This window comes from Lasioglossum baleicum, chromosome 14 (assembly GCF_051020765.1).
Source record: "Lasioglossum baleicum chromosome 14, iyLasBale1, whole genome shotgun sequence".
Lineage (NCBI taxonomy): Eukaryota > Metazoa > Arthropoda > Insecta > Hymenoptera > Halictidae > Lasioglossum > Lasioglossum baleicum.
The window spans coordinates 7,506,729-7,522,070 of NC_134942.1; the positions used below are offsets into that span (position 1 = coordinate 7,506,729).

General features: G+C 50.3%; 1 protein-coding gene across 4 annotated transcripts in view; it reads left to right on the top strand.

Moving 5' to 3' along the window:
* Window positions 1–15,342, top strand: part of Msi (RNA-binding protein musashi) — a 154,784-nt gene that overhangs the window by 32,523 nt on the left and 106,919 nt on the right. For 2 of the 4 annotated variants that reach the window (XM_076437667.1, XM_076437662.1), the window contains exon 2: window positions 7,252–7,317. The exons of 1 other annotated variant lie outside the window; for it this stretch is intronic. The gene's annotated coding sequence lies outside the window, so the exon portion shown is untranslated. Of the gene's footprint in view, window positions 1–7,251; window positions 7,318–11,661; window positions 14,574–15,342 lie in introns of those variants that run through there. One more of the 4 variants, XM_076437663.1, reaches the window with a different exon arrangement.

Genomic DNA, 15,342 nt, shown 5'->3' on the forward strand with positions numbered 1-15,342 from the left:
ACGACGGAGAAATATGTTTCGTTCATTCATTAATTATAGCTGACAGTGTTAATACGCGTATTTCTCGATCCTTTGCTTGTTGGCGTCGAGTGAGTGTGGTTTAGAGTAGGTGGGGCTGCACGTAGGCGTGACTCCAGTGCTCCGGGCTCCGCCAGAGCCACTGCGGGGCCATCGACGCTCATCCCTGGCCTTCTAAGCCAAGGGAGAAGCTCTCCTCGTAATGAATCAAAGAATGTAAAACTTGGAAAATGGTAGACACGATCTCAGCTGAATTTCGTCATCAGGACGTTGTTATTCCAGGATATAAAGAGTCATGATTCCGGATATCGATTACGAAGTTGGGAAACTCGGGGGAAAAGGGGTCGCAAACTTATTCCGACGGTGCTCGACGAAGCGACAGCAACCTTGCTCCCGCGTTTCTTCGGTTTTCCGCGTGGCGGGAGACCCGGGATTTTTTCCGCGGCGATGATTCCCCGTGCCGGCCGAATTACACGGTTGTCGGACGCAACGCAACGCTCCCGCGACTTGTCGCTCGATACAGAAACGGCGAAATCGAGCGCGATAATCCGTTTCTATCGTCCCGTGATAATTGAACTCGCGAAGACGGACACCGTGTCCTGTTCAGATGTTCAAATACCGGGTCAGAGTGGACCCAACGATTAATCGGAAACTTTTGCATGAATATCAGCAGTGACCACCGTAGATCGGAAGCCCAATTCGTCAGAAATAAATAATCGCGAGTCGTCGGATCATGGGGAAAGAAAGTACCCATTCGGAAGCAATAATACTGATCCCAGCGAATTATCGTGGAAGCCCCTACTCCCTAATTCTTCGGAAGTATGTCGATCATTCTGCCTCGAACTTGTTCTTTCCCAGAACGGCGTCGACTGGTCTGCAACCGTAGTAGACGCACGAGAACATTTAATTTGCAAGCGGAGGGGCGAGTCTGTTTCCCTTCGTTGAGGGGAAAATATCGAGGCTGGCGGGGGAGGTGGAGTGGCGCATCGCGAGATTAAAGACGTCTGGAGAAGACAATCTTTTAAAATAACCGCGTAGTCCGCATATAATTCGCGGGCAAAGCGGAAGGAGAAGGAGAGGGAGATTTCGCTCGTCCTGCCCTTGTTCTTCCTGTTGTTCGTGCATCGCGTTACCGACGAGAGAATGCCGAGGCGCTTTGCAACGCGAGGCGACGTCTTTCCGAGCGGAGAAAAGAAGCCAGACGACGACGACGAGTTTTCCAGCTCTGTCCATCGCCATCAATGAGATGCAACGTGTTTTGTCTTCGCGGAAACCGAGACTCGGTCGCAACTTTTTCAACGTTCCCCCGAACAAAACAGTTTTCCCGTTGCCAGCCTCTCTCTGCTCTTTGGAATTTTAGTTGGTGGCACGATTAAAAAACAACAAATGAAAAACCAACGAAAAAAAAGCTTGTAATTCCGAGTTCGCTCCGGGCACGAGAACGAGTTACCAGAGTTCGGCTGGTCTCCGTTTCATGCGCGTCGCTACGGGATTTTTCGATGATGCACGCGTCGATCGAGATCGATCGCTGCGCAACAAACAAAAAAACAGAATAAAAGGGAGATCGGAAAAGCTCGCGCGCGCAGACCGTGCCCCCCCCCCGCCGCCTCGATTATTACTTATTTCTGACGTTGCAGAATTTCCTCGATAATGAAAATTTTAATCGGCCGTCGTAATCAACCGCTCCTCGCTTGACTCCCTTTGTTCGGGACACGTCGAAAACTCTCCGCGCTCGGACGATACTTTCGGACTCGTCGAAAAATCCTCTGTCGGTATCGGCGAACGCATTATCCGTTCGATCATAAACCGTTTTTCCCCGATACACCGATAGCCCTCTATTCGGTCTACAGACAGTCTCCCGGAGCGGTGCCTTATTTCCGAGCGTTCCAAAATTCGAGAACCACGAGAGCACGATGCGAACGTTCCGGTGACGGGGACAGTTTAGGCGAATGGGGACACTCTTTTGTGAGTTGCAAAAATGCTCCAAGGTTCTCGACGTAGTTTCCCGATTTAAATTAGTCTCCCGTAGCTGCCTTATTTTCAAGCTTCCCGAAATTCGAGAACCGGCCGGGATATAAAAAATATCAGAAACAGTTTAGTCGAATGGAAAAATTGTTAAGCGATTCCGTAGTATCGGAGGCCGCGCTTTTGTCAGTTCCAAAAATGCTACAAGATTTTCAACATTTTTAATAAGAGGATGGAATTCGCGGCTTGCAGCGTAGGCGCAGCGGATTTCCGGGAAAATGTTCCGCGGTGTCGCGCGCGTGTTTTACAATCCCAGCGCCGTTGGCTGTAGGAAAAATTTCAAAACAGCCTTTTTTTCCACGGGTCACACAGCCTAGTTTCCACGACGACGACGACGGGAGGCTGCGAGGACGACTATGAGGACGTCGTCGACGCCGACGTTTCTTTCTCTCACACGGGGGCGGGACTCGCGGCGCATTCAAAAAATCGAAACGGGAGCGAGGTGTAATTAACTTCCTTTCCGTATTGTGAGCCGCGTGCGCGCGTTGCCACGCGGAACAGAAACACTGCCGGGCAAACTAATTTTCTTTATTAATATAGAAATAGACCGGCCCCTAACGAACGGGAGGGAACGGCCATTATTCGGTGACCCAAATGCGACGGGGAGTATTGTTCGCGGAAGATCGCGTCACGCGTGCGAGCGAGACTCAGAAATGCAATCTGGTTGCAGCGACGATTGAAAGACGACTATCGACCCAACTGCAGATTGTGTTCTACCTTTCCAGCTGTGTTTTACTTTCCTGTGCGGAACAATTTCAAGTTTCCCACGTGTTCCGACGTTTATTCCAAATTGTCGCACGTCGAGATACCGCGCCGTGTCAATTTCGAGGGTTGGCCAACGTTCTCGAGGAGGGCAGCGGAAGCTGTCGCCACGGTAAACCGCCGGCTGTATCTCGAGGATCGCCGACAATCGTCGCCGTGGCCGTAAACTCTGTTCACGAGCGCGGGAACGCTACTTCGACCCGTAGTAAACTATTCTTGTAGTCGTTATCGCGACGTTCCTCGCGGCGTTACGCTAAATAAAAGAGTAAGCGTTTCCGCCATTGACGCGGCGTCGTCGTTGACCTCATAATTGCCGGCGCAGCATCATTTCTCACTTTCCCATGAAAGTCGAAATTTTCAATATCATTTTCCAGAATAATATCAGCCCGTCCTCATACGAGACACACGTGACAAGTTGCAGTTCCTGGTCCCGCGAGCTGCGCGCAACTTAACGATCCATAAATAGCAGGAAATCCATTCGCCTGTTTTCAACGTGGAAACTACACGCGGGATGCTACATTGCGGCAGGCTATAGTACAGCCTATCCCATTTCCCTCTTTCTTAGGCGTCGCGAGGCGCGCGTCGTTTCTAGGGGCTGGCGAGGCCTCCTGCGCTTCGGATAGATGCATGTTTATTGCTGCATTAGCGGGCGGTACCGCCATCCGGGATAAAGCCACCCAGCTGCTAGGATTCTGTTGGTTTACTGGAGGATTTCGTTTCCCGGCCGCAAAATATCCTACCCGGAAGGATCTGCTCCGTTTCTGTTTTCGCATTACCGGAAACAGCCCTGGCAGCCGGGTCTATACGCCGACGCCCGACCCCCGAGATGAGCTAGCGAGGCTGTCGGAGCCCGCCTAATAGCGGCCACTTACCCCCTATTGGATTCTTTCAACCCGGAACACGCTGGTCACAGATTTACCGGGTTACCCGAACTACCAATACTGTCCTGTATTATATGAACTAGAGATCGCGGTTTTCAACGTGTACTCTAAAATACACGTGAACCGTATAGTAAGGAATTAAGGATCCGTGAAGACGGATCTATGTACATTAGGGTTGATCTTAATTTTTGACCAACGAATACAGTACACGGCACCTTTACGTGAGAAAAAATGTGTGCAAAGTTTGACATCGATCGGATAAAAGGATGTACAAACTTTTTCCTCACGTAAAGGAACAATTGCGGAGGGTGCGGTGCATTGTATTCGTTGGTCAAAAATTAAGGTCCACCCTAGTGTACATACACGGACGTAAATTATTCGACGTTATAAAATGTAAGTGTGAACAGTAGATTAATTGATTTCACGACCTGGCCAACTACTATTCATCCATCACTATCCGGATATTAATCCATGTAATATTCAATACAGGGTTGCCCGTGTATTTCAATACACGGTGACATAACAGCAAACAATATAGGTACTGTAGAATTTATTGCTGTCTCGCTAACGTCTCGCTTCTAACATCACCAGTCGAAAAGAATTTTATCGAAAAACATAAACGCCTGTGTCGCTAGACTTGAAACACGTGTACCCGTGAAACAGAAATACATACACGGGTATTAAAAATTACACGGATTGAAATCCGGATTCGTTTACTACACGTGCACACGCGTATTTAGATACACGTGAAATAGGGATCTCTGATATGAACGTTCCTGCGAAGGAGATATCCTACCGTGAAGCTGGCAGAATGATACTAGTCACTTTTAATCTAGTCAGGGGGCCAACGTTGTACTTCCAAAAACGTGGAAGTTCATTCATCTCTATCTTCCCTACCTTCGAAGCGTACCTCGTCGTTTTCGACTCCTCCAGGGCCAGAGCAAGGGCCAGTGGCGCCCGGAGCAACTGGACCCCTTCCCCTGCTGTACGGTTACGGGAACCCATGAGTGGACACCCATGCCCCTGACAGATTAATTTCCGACAGTCCCGTGACGTCCCGTTGTCGCGTAAAACTGCGGGAGCAAATAGCCGGAAGATAACGATAACCGTCCGCGTGCGCCGATAACGACGCACGGCTATGATTATTAATCATGCGCAGGTTGCGCGTGCGAGTGTCAGAGCCGGTGCGTGGGGAGGAGGCCTGACTAATCGTTTCGCCATTACGGATTAATATACCTAGCCGCCACGGTTGTGCGGCGTGCGAGAGGCGGCCGAGGAGGTTCTCTCGTTTTGCTCTCCCGCGCGCGTTTCTACGGTTTACACGTACCGGGTCGCGCGTACTTGCTGGTTGTTTTGCAGCGACCCGGCCCGCCTCCGAGCAGAGATTTCGACCGGAAACAGTTTTGCTCGGTGTCGTTCGGTACTATGTATCCGAACGGGTGCCTAGACACGCATACGGCGATGGTCTGCCAAGATATTCCAAGATCTCTCTCGCGTTTCCCTCGGTTCCACTATTTCAGGAAACTGGCCGGAAACCACCGAAATTCGAGCGCTGGCTATTTCGCAGATATGCGGGGCGATCCTCTTTTTCTAACGTGCAGGCGGAAGGAACACCGATATTTTACCGCGTTAACTACCCAACTAGCAACCACAATATCTCGATCGAGGTAATCTACTTAATGAAACCACCGAAATAGATGTCCTAATATTTCTGCTCGGAGATGTATCCGCTGGAAATTCTATCCGTGGATTGATCGGCGAAGTCGCGGGAAGCACCTGCGGTGAACAGGTGACGCTGCACCGCGTTGCAGCGCGCTCGGCCCGAGTGCAACTTAAACGAGGAACGTGTTCACGGCGCGTGAACGAGTGACCACGCGGCTGAAAGATTATGTTGCATCCCCGAGGGGGGAGGAGAGGTATACCGGGGATGAGAGAGGGTGGGTGTGTGCAACGGGGCCGCGATATTCGCGCTGTGCAGTGACGACATGTGCGCCACATCTCTGCCGAGGGACGCCAGAAAGGGATGAATTATTCGTTGTCTCCTGCACTCTGCGCCCCCGGACGGTGACACCGCGTTGTCCTGTCCGCCGCGCCGTGTCGACCCTCTGTCGCTGACACTGTCATCCATAACGTTCGCGAGCGTCCGCCAACGCGCTCTCCTCCTCTCCGTTCCGCATTCTCCCTCTCTCTCACTCCCCCCGTTGCTCCTTTAGCTCGTTTTTTGTCTAGCAAGATCTCCGGCGTTCTTGCCCTTCGTAAAAATACTGCCGGCCCTTTTGTCGGCTGTTTTGTGCAAGCGCTAAAAAGCTCCGCTGCTTCTGCCTACTCGTGTCGTCCTTTGCACAGCTAGTTTACAAAGGGGTAGATTAAATGGCCTCGTGTTCCGACGATCGTCTAGGAAAGTGTGCGTAGCTTTGTTCCCGGAAACTTCTATCCTTTCTCCCACCCCGTTTCCCTTACTATCGAGATGAACTGCACTCGCGAATGACTTTCATCTTAACACGCTGCTTACTTCTTTACAACTATTTAGAGGGGCCCCTAGACGATCAATAATCTCGTAAATCTAGCTATCAATACGGCGACTACGCACTGTTGTCTTAAAAAACGGTTGTGTACTCTATTTTGTGACGAGGTGGCGATTTTCACGTGTTTATCTTTGAGATTAGGGGGTTATTTTCGAAAGCAATGGTTTCCAATACAGATGTGGCGTTTCTTGCTGAATAATGTGTTTTCTGTTTTGGTTGAAGTTATCTTTCGATTTCACTTTCCACAGTTCTGAGCCAAATATTGACACCTAAACCTCCTAAACGTCAATGCGCTTCAATCAGAAATTCTATCAATATGCTTCAATAAATTGACAATGCATTTGAACCCTTGCTAAACGGTCAAAATATGCCCTTCCAATGTGCCTCGTCAATATTATTGATAGGCGTACTGACAATATTATTGATCGTCTAGGGGCCCCTTAAGAAAACCTGTTTAAAAGTCAGTCCTCTCGATCGTCACCCGTTACCGATCCCACACCTTTTCGCCAGGGGACGCAGAAGGGAACGAACGACTGGTGGGTGGAGGGCGACGCGTTCCGGAGAGCCAGGAATATCCGAGTTTCCCGGCGCTAATTAATTGCTCCGTAAATTAGCGGACAACAATGCGGGAGCATCGGTGTAACCAGCGAATCACGGAATTGCTGGCGCGCGCGTGATCGCACGTAAGAATACGCGTGATCTATGCGGTATTTCGACTACCCTCGTCCGGTGTCTGTTCTACCCTCGATTGTGTCACACCCCCGCCAACTATGGTTCCCATCCCCTTCGACTTTCCACCGGCATTCGTTATTCCTCGTCTCGCTTCTTCGAGAATGGCGGTAACTCGCGGCTCAATTACCCTCGACTAGCGCCGCGGTAAATAACACCTAGCATTGCGTTTGAAAACGATTTTTCTACGAAAACATCCGAACAGATTTCAGTCCGCGCAGAGAGTATTTTCGTGGATATCGCTGGGCGCACCCAGTACATCGTTCGATGATCCGCGTTTCCAGCATTCACCGATTAACTTTTTGTTCCAGATAAGCCGGGAGCGTTCCACACGATTACCTTGGCTGGATTCCTCGCCGTCGATGTAAACTGCGCCGGTGAGTCCTTTTCCGGAGCGTTTCCGCGAGCTCTCTCCACTCAGACGTGGAAAATTCGCGTGATCGGGTACGTGCCTCGATTTTCGGGTGAAATCTGCGCGAAGTCCCTTGGTGCCTGAGCATCCTCTCGTCGCGACTCGTTCCGTCGCGAATTAAATGAAAAACGGAACGAGACGCGAGGACCGTAAATGAACCGAGGAGAGGCGAAGCAATTTGCAGAGCGCTCGTGCACGTGGCCCCGCAACAACGGAAATAAACGTCTCGGAAAGAACACAGGGAAAGAGGATGCTGTAGACACGTCAACCGCCACCGGAGAGAAAACGCTCGCTTTTCATAGCGAGACATCTTCCGTCCCTCGCAGTTTTCGGTCCTCTACAAGCTCTCATGTGTACGCGCGCGGCTCTCTATACCTCGTGCCACTCTCTATACGTAGCAACAGCGGCAGGAACATCGGCGACAGCCAGGTCGTAAAGGGTCGCGAATCGAGTGCACCTGTTGCAAAGCGTTACGGCCGTTCTACACATCTTCCAGGCAACAATGCGAGACACACCGTTCCCCGGAAACCTTACTCCGAAGAGTAAGCTTCGCGCACTGCATGCTCGCCAAGCCGTCCACGAAAATTTCCCCGACCGAAATTCAACTCGATGAACCGGCCAATCGATACTCCAAAAGCGGACGCGGGAACACGCTCCCGCTTCGCAACCAACGCGATTCCACGCTCGAACTTGAAAATAACATATTCTACCATCGATTGTGGCTATTCTGATCTCAGCCGGGGAAATCGAGTTTGAAACTTCGGCTGTTCCGCGTGTTCGACAAGATTCCTCTGTTTCATCATGATCTAATTCTATTTTCCGCGAATGCCAGATCGACGAAAATATCAATCTTGCAATTTAATGCTGCTTATGTCGTTCTGTCTATTTTCCTCATGTCATATACAAAAAACGGAGGCGTGGCCTCCCAGAGTAGGCGTGGCTTCGAGGCTCCGGATGCCCTGAGAGCTAAAGTAACGGACTAGAGTGACTCATTCAGACTATGTATCCTCTAAAAATCTAGTTCCGTAGAAAACACTGATCTGTAGATTTGAAAATGGAAAAATCCCACTGATTGTTGCCTGGTACCGCGTGTGCACGCTTGGTTTTCGGTTGTATAAACGCGTCTAGTCATCGAACGAGCAGATAAAGCTTTTAGTACGGCGTGGGCGGAAGGGCTAGGCCTGGAGCTCGTCGGGGAGGAGCGTTTTGTCGCGATCCAGCCCGGCGTTATTGGGTGGAAGCGCGATAAGCGGCGCACCCTACGCGCTCCGCCATCGCGAAAACGCGTCACCGATAAAAACTTAATCGCGGTCGCAGTAAATCGTAAATCTAACGCGACGTGTCCACTGCTCGATGAGAGCGGAAGACAAATATCGCTTCGGGGCTAATTGCTGGACCGAGTCTGTCGCTAACACGGCTGTATCGATCCTGACATCGAGGCGGTTCGCGCTTGAAACTTCATTTCGAACGATCTTGTCTAAGAGCCTTCTCGCCCAGAGACACACGAATCACTACGTAGTGTACACTTAACCCTTTGCACTCGAAACTGTTTTAACTCGAAAGTGAAACATTTCTTCCGACCTAGAATATTTCCGTTCCCCGTGATCATACAATACCTAAACGTTTAGTAGGGTAAACTGTACAATGATCGGCAGCCTAAGCCAAAATCATAGTAACAATCTTTTCATCTTTTTTTTGAAATGTCCAAACGAACTTAACTTGCTATTATTATAAACTAATACTTTTCAGCAGATTCAAACAGTTTTACGAGTCATAAATCTTTTATTATGAAATATATTCAGTGAATACCAATCGTAAGACAAATAGTCCTTATTTAGTTGCTTAAATTATTCCCTGAACTCTGAATTAAAGGTATAATTAAACTAACGTCTTAAAAAATTCACTTCCGAAGCTGAACACAGCTCCGCGTTTAAGTGTCCGCATTCGGTCCCGACTACCGGAAGCCTATTAACAAGTTCGCTGCCACTATTAGGTGATATCGTCGCGTGATTCTTCGGTGAATTGGATCGAAGAGATTTTTCTTCGCCGACTCTGCCTCGCAGCGGAATTCTCGGCAACCGGAAGCCGCCTCGACTCGGCCTCGTCTAGGAGCGCCGCGGTCGTTGTCTGGCCATTAGCGGGCTGCCCGGCTTTTTCTCCGTTTTTCTCCTTTTTGTCGCCTCTGCCGGCCGTTTTTGCGCAGACACAGCCTGCTCGAAAGCTCATCGGGGTTCTTGCTCGTTTCTGCCGACATTTCGTGCGCCGTCCCGCGGTAACGATTTCTAACCGCTTTGCGGCGGCCAGCCAGAGGAAACCTTCCTCGATCTATTCGGAATCGAACGTTTCCAAATCCCTTTTCTACTCAGCCTCACCTCCAGAGACCGGAGACGATGCCACAAACGATCGAGGTGGAACCACCGAGTGTTTCGGGCGTAGTTCACTTACATTGCTGCTGGTTCAGAAAGATTTAGACTGTCTCCTCGGACGCACCACTAGAAATTACTACGCTATATATCAAAACAATGCTCACATTCCGAAATGTCTCTGCAATTTAATAAATTGTTATATACGTTCGAGTGTGTGGCGCAAATAAACACGCTCCGTTTCGTATGAACAAGACGAAAGTGGTCATATATAACGAAAATACTATGGATCCGATGAGAACGTTCTAATTCTGGAGTCATTAATACCAGCTTCGAGAGCAAAGGGTTAATAGACCTATTCGTAAGTCCAAAATACGAAGGCAGCTGCCAAGTTTTGGGCACTCTGTTCATTATTACGAACCGTTGAACTAAAATCTTAATCCTCTGTTGCGTCATTCACTGTTGGAGCTCGTTAACACTTCGAATGAGACAGAATTCTTTAATATATCTAATACTGCGAACTTTTTTAAAGATTTCTAAGATTTACAGAATTTTTGAAGTTGCCACTGAAAGTGTCGATGATCATTTCTTTGGTGGCAGTGATTCGAGGCGTGGCCCAATTGATACAACGCCTCCCAACTCCGTGACGTGATTTTTCCAAGTTCTCTTATCTTGGCAAAAGGGGTTAACAAATCTCTGAGTAAAGACCCAGACCTAGACGAGATTCAGTTCACTAATTATTGAAATTTTTCGTAGCAACCGGAAAGTCTCGAGCGAACGGTTAACAAACTACAAACGAGACTTGTTTGTTTCTCGGTCGATTGACGCGCGGACCGAAGTGTTGATAGACGGACAAATGAGTTCGGCGGTAGTCCGAGACGCGGACTGTGCCGGTGTTCGAGTTGGGCGAGCTGCCTGGCACCGAAATAAATCAATAGTAATAAATAGTAAGGCACGGTATCATCGTAGTAAATCAATTGGTACGCAACGCTCGGTTGTCCATGCGTTCAGTAATAATTTAGCCAGCCAAGAGCAATTTGCGGTTTGCGACACGGTGTTACAGAGCGTACGCTTTCGTCACGCTTTTGCCACGCTTTCGTTTCAAAGCCGCAACGTGTCTGTAGCATTCTCGCGTCGTCGCCGGAGCTCTGGAAATCCCGAAAAGAAGAGGGGTTGCGTCACACCCGAAAGGTTCGCGCGCGTTTCCAGGTTCGGGTCATGAAGTTTACTAGACCCTGGAGGAAGCGGAGCAGGGTTTCCTCGCGACGAGGCTCCACCGGAAACGTTCAGCGCGCGCGTTACACGAGGGCCAAAGCGATAAAGCACGGAAATTCCTCGGCGCGTCGTCGAGACGACTGTGCGCCGGGCTTCTTCCTTTATTAAAAGCCTGTTCACGGCTTTATCGCGGGAGATCGCGGGCCTAGCAGAGCCACGCTCTGCCAACGGCAGCCAGCGCTATTATTAGCGTCCACGTGTTGACAATGCGACGCGAGAAACGGTCTCTCGACGACGTCGTCTAGGTGGTCGTGCCCGAAACGTTGCGGTCCTTTCATGTCTAGCGGGGACACGCGCATTTTTCATTGCAGAAGCACCCTGGACATGCTAGGAATTAGTGTCTGACATCTTTTTGCTCTTGGAGCACTCTGGGTCGCTCTTTCATTTCATTTCATGACAGCAAAATTCTCAATTTTGGAAAAGAAGGCCCTTTATCTTGCTCCCTCTGTTTAAAGGAGGCGGGTCTTCCCTATGAGTAGGCGTGGTTCCTGAGGTAGGCGTGGCTTCGAGGCTCTCGTTATTCCAAGAGCCAGAACAGTACCTCAAAATAATCTTAACATTGCCCGAACCCGTTTTGCTTTGAACAAGTTTGGGTCCAGTCGGAGTCGATTCGCGAATCGACAGGGTGTGTCGCGGTAACAGACAAAAGCCCGTCGCGGGCCAGCGGATTAATCGGCGGCTGGTGCGCTCGATAAACAAGAGAGGCGCGATGTAGAACAGCACTCTAAGCTCCCGTAGGCGGCGGGGGCGGGGAAATTTAAGGTAACGCCGCCTACCCGGCTTGGAAAATTTAAGACGACCGCGTTGGCGTCTCTCGCTAACCATCCTCGTGTCGGTAGGTATTTATGGAAAGGATGCGACGTCGCGTAAATCGGACCATACCGTGAACCGATACGCGCCAGCTGCGATCCGGCTCTGACGTCGGGGCTGACAGTGTCTACACAGCTCAATCATCCTCCTCACTCGTTATCCTTTTTGCGAAACTGTTCGCTTTTAGCACTTCCTCATTTTCTCAAGGCCCCCAAAATTGTTTAACACCCTACCTTACCATTTTTCGGGGGTTTCTTACGCGTCTAACGGACCCGGGGCTCGCTCCGATGAATAAATAAACAGGCTCGGCCGGTGAAAAATGCATCGACCGCGATCGGTAATCGTGACAAACGAGTTCGGACCGGTCGTAGAATTTTCGCGGCGTCCGACGGAAACGCGGTCGACCGTTAACCGCGTTATCGATTAACTAATGCGCGTATCTCGCCGGTGCACGATGATTTATTAATCCGACACCCGCGGCCCGATAAACGGCTCCGTCGAAAGCCATTCCGCGTCACCCGAACAACACGATCTCCATTGCTGATCCGTCGACGATCGGTTTCGTTTCGAAGATCTCGAAGGAAACCGTTCCGAAGAATCGTTTTCTGCGTTTCGCGGAATCGATCCGATGACGACTTTATATAAAACGAGATCCGGTAACAACGGGGTCGTGTTCGCTCTCGGTATCGGCGCTCGATCCCGTCCACGGTGTATCGTTTAATCGCGACGTTTATTTCGTGCCAGGTTTCTATTAGAGAGCACAGCGGCTTATCGATCCGTCATCGGATGTCGATAAACGGTGCGGTTCGCGCGCGGCTCTACGATAATATTTGGTATCGAGCAGGAGTCGCCATCGGAGGCCAAGCGAAATCTGCAAATCGTTCGTTTGCAGGGTTAATTAGAGCTCGCTGTCCGAGGCTCGCTACCATTCTGGGAATTTTGATTCAATTTGTAAAGGTCGTCCTCGAACGCCACTCATTTTTCTCGTGTAACAGGATTGGAAATATGTACAAACTGCGTTGTGGAAATCAATAGACTGCGGATCTGTATGCATTGTATAGCAAAACTGAGTAGATGAAATTCAAAATTGTTGGCCGATTTTAGAAATTAAAGATGTCAATTTATGATTTATCCTCCGTTAAATTCATTAAGGGACGAAATAACATTCAATTTGGCTATTCTAGACTGCATAAAGATCCGAGGGTCTAGAAATCACAGAGAATTTAAACTCCGTGACTCCATTCATAAAAAAATTATTTCCGTGTGCCAACAATTATGCGTTCTTATGGCAACATTTGCTTCGCCAATTTATTCGATCGTTTCCGTGGGAAACACCTTTGTTAATTTAGTGTTAACCAGCTGCCACTGGACGTACTGTTGAAACAAGCGGCAATTTCGCGGGAACACGCGAAATTAAATGTTAATTTCGAGTGAGGCTGTCGACGCAGGTCGAAACGCGTTAGTAGTCCGGTGCATCGTCCTCGAGGATGCACCCTCTCGTGCACAAGTGGTTCTCGCGGCCCCTGTCGTGTCCGGCTGGAGCGATCAGTGTGCGACAGGGTGCACCGTCTGCGTAAATAGACGACGTCGAGGCGTCGCGACGCAGAGCAGGCGGCTGCTGCCACCGGTTGCCACTTTGCGGGCACACGCTATGCTCACGTTCCTCGCACGCGTGCGCCTCCATGCTCGCGTTCGATTCTCGCCGGAGGGTCGAGACGTATTGAGTCGAGTCATAGTCGAGTCACAATCGAGTCGAGTCGTGTCGAGTCGAGTTGTAGTCGCGTCGAGTGAAGCCGTTGTCGTGGCCAGAGTTGCGTTATGGTAGTGATGGGATGGAGCACCTTGCAAGTAGATTTAGTGGTTGATTGCATTCGAATCATCGAAGATCAGCTCTTTCCTGGAGAATGAAAATAGCCTGCTCCCAAAGAAACCGAAAATACTCTTCTCTCTTACAGCTGCCATCATTAGCGTTGTCTTTTGAGTCATCTGGTCGCTTAAAGAGCCAGGAACGGCTTCTACCCGAGTGTCATGGTCTAGCAAGCCTCAAGACTCACGAGTACCTTAAAACATCTCATTGTATAACTCCGCTAGGAGATTAGGTAAAATAATACCCTCGGCAGCTACTGCGATAGAAATAGAAAATCATGAACCACCTTGCACAAAATAATAATCTCCATAAAACGAAGTTCGGCTGCCAAAACTGACTCGGACCCGCATCATGCGTATCGAACTTGATCCCATCCCTACTGCCTAGACATCGAGAGAAGATCGGAGCTCCCTCGCCCCCTGCATCCCCCGCCGCGCTCGCCGGCAGAGCCAAGTGGGGGTAGAGCTCTCCTCCGCGGGCTACCCTCGAGGAGGATATCAAACTCAGTCGCGAAGCGTAGCTCGTCGCGCGTGTCCGTTCTTTGCGCTTGTTCCCGATCCTCGCGCATCAGTCCTCGTTCGTCGCGTGATACTCGCGTACGATTCCTCATCCACTTCGCAAATCGGCTCTCGTGCGATCCTGCGGTTCTCTCGTGTGCATCTCGAATATCACTGATTCTCCTCGGCGAATCGACATCAGCTCTCGGCACTTCGCGAACCCAGGCGGATCGATCTCTCTCGTGGCCAGTGACTTGTTGAACGCGACGATACGCGACGATGAAGTGAACACGGGCGAGCGAAACACGCCTCTGGGACCTCTGGGAACTCTGTGATACTCCTCTGATACTTCTCCTAGGGATTCTCAATCGTCACAACGCTTTAAAATACTCTTCTCCACAACGATGCGGTAAGTCGATCGGAAATGAAATTCGCCAAGTTCATGTCAGACGCCGGCCAGTCTGTGCTCTCCGGATTGATTCGAGAGCCGGGTATTCTCTCGTGTCCTTCGCGATGGGGAAAGGATATCGAGGAGCATCGTCGGTGCACCGCTTCGCTGCCAGAATCAATAATTTCGACGGCAGTCGGAGCCGGAGGCGGCGGAACATTCGGCGCGAAATATTCGCGACGGGCGACGCGCGTCGACGCCGGCCGCCGCGTTGTTTCCGCCGATCAGAAACCGTGAATCGATTAGCACGCGTCTGCATCTCTCGTCGCGACCCAAATCCCAGCGAATTGCCCACTCGAGGGCAGAAATCGCGAATCCGAGGATCGATCGCCGCACGAGGCTCCGGCAAGGGCTCGGCCCACACTGTGCACGCCGCTGGTCTCGCGACAACGCACGCCGGATGTCATTCTCGTCCCTGCACACCATTTTATGGAACTTATCTGAATCCTAACAGTGTTTTCTAGTCGTCGCGCAATTTATAAATTCGCGCGAAGTAAAAGCATTCGTGTCTCCGTTACTAATGGTCGCGGAACGTCTCTGACGCGTGTTTCAAAATCCTTGCGACCTGCCAGTCTCGCTCGAATCTGAGAATGTCGACCGCGATCGTGACAGATGACGCTGCCAAAATCTTTGTTGTGCCCAATGCTTCAAAGTCGTGTGCTACGAGCGTACCACACGCACCAATCTAAGAATGTACCGTTATCGATCGGAGTGCGCTGCAAATAGTTTC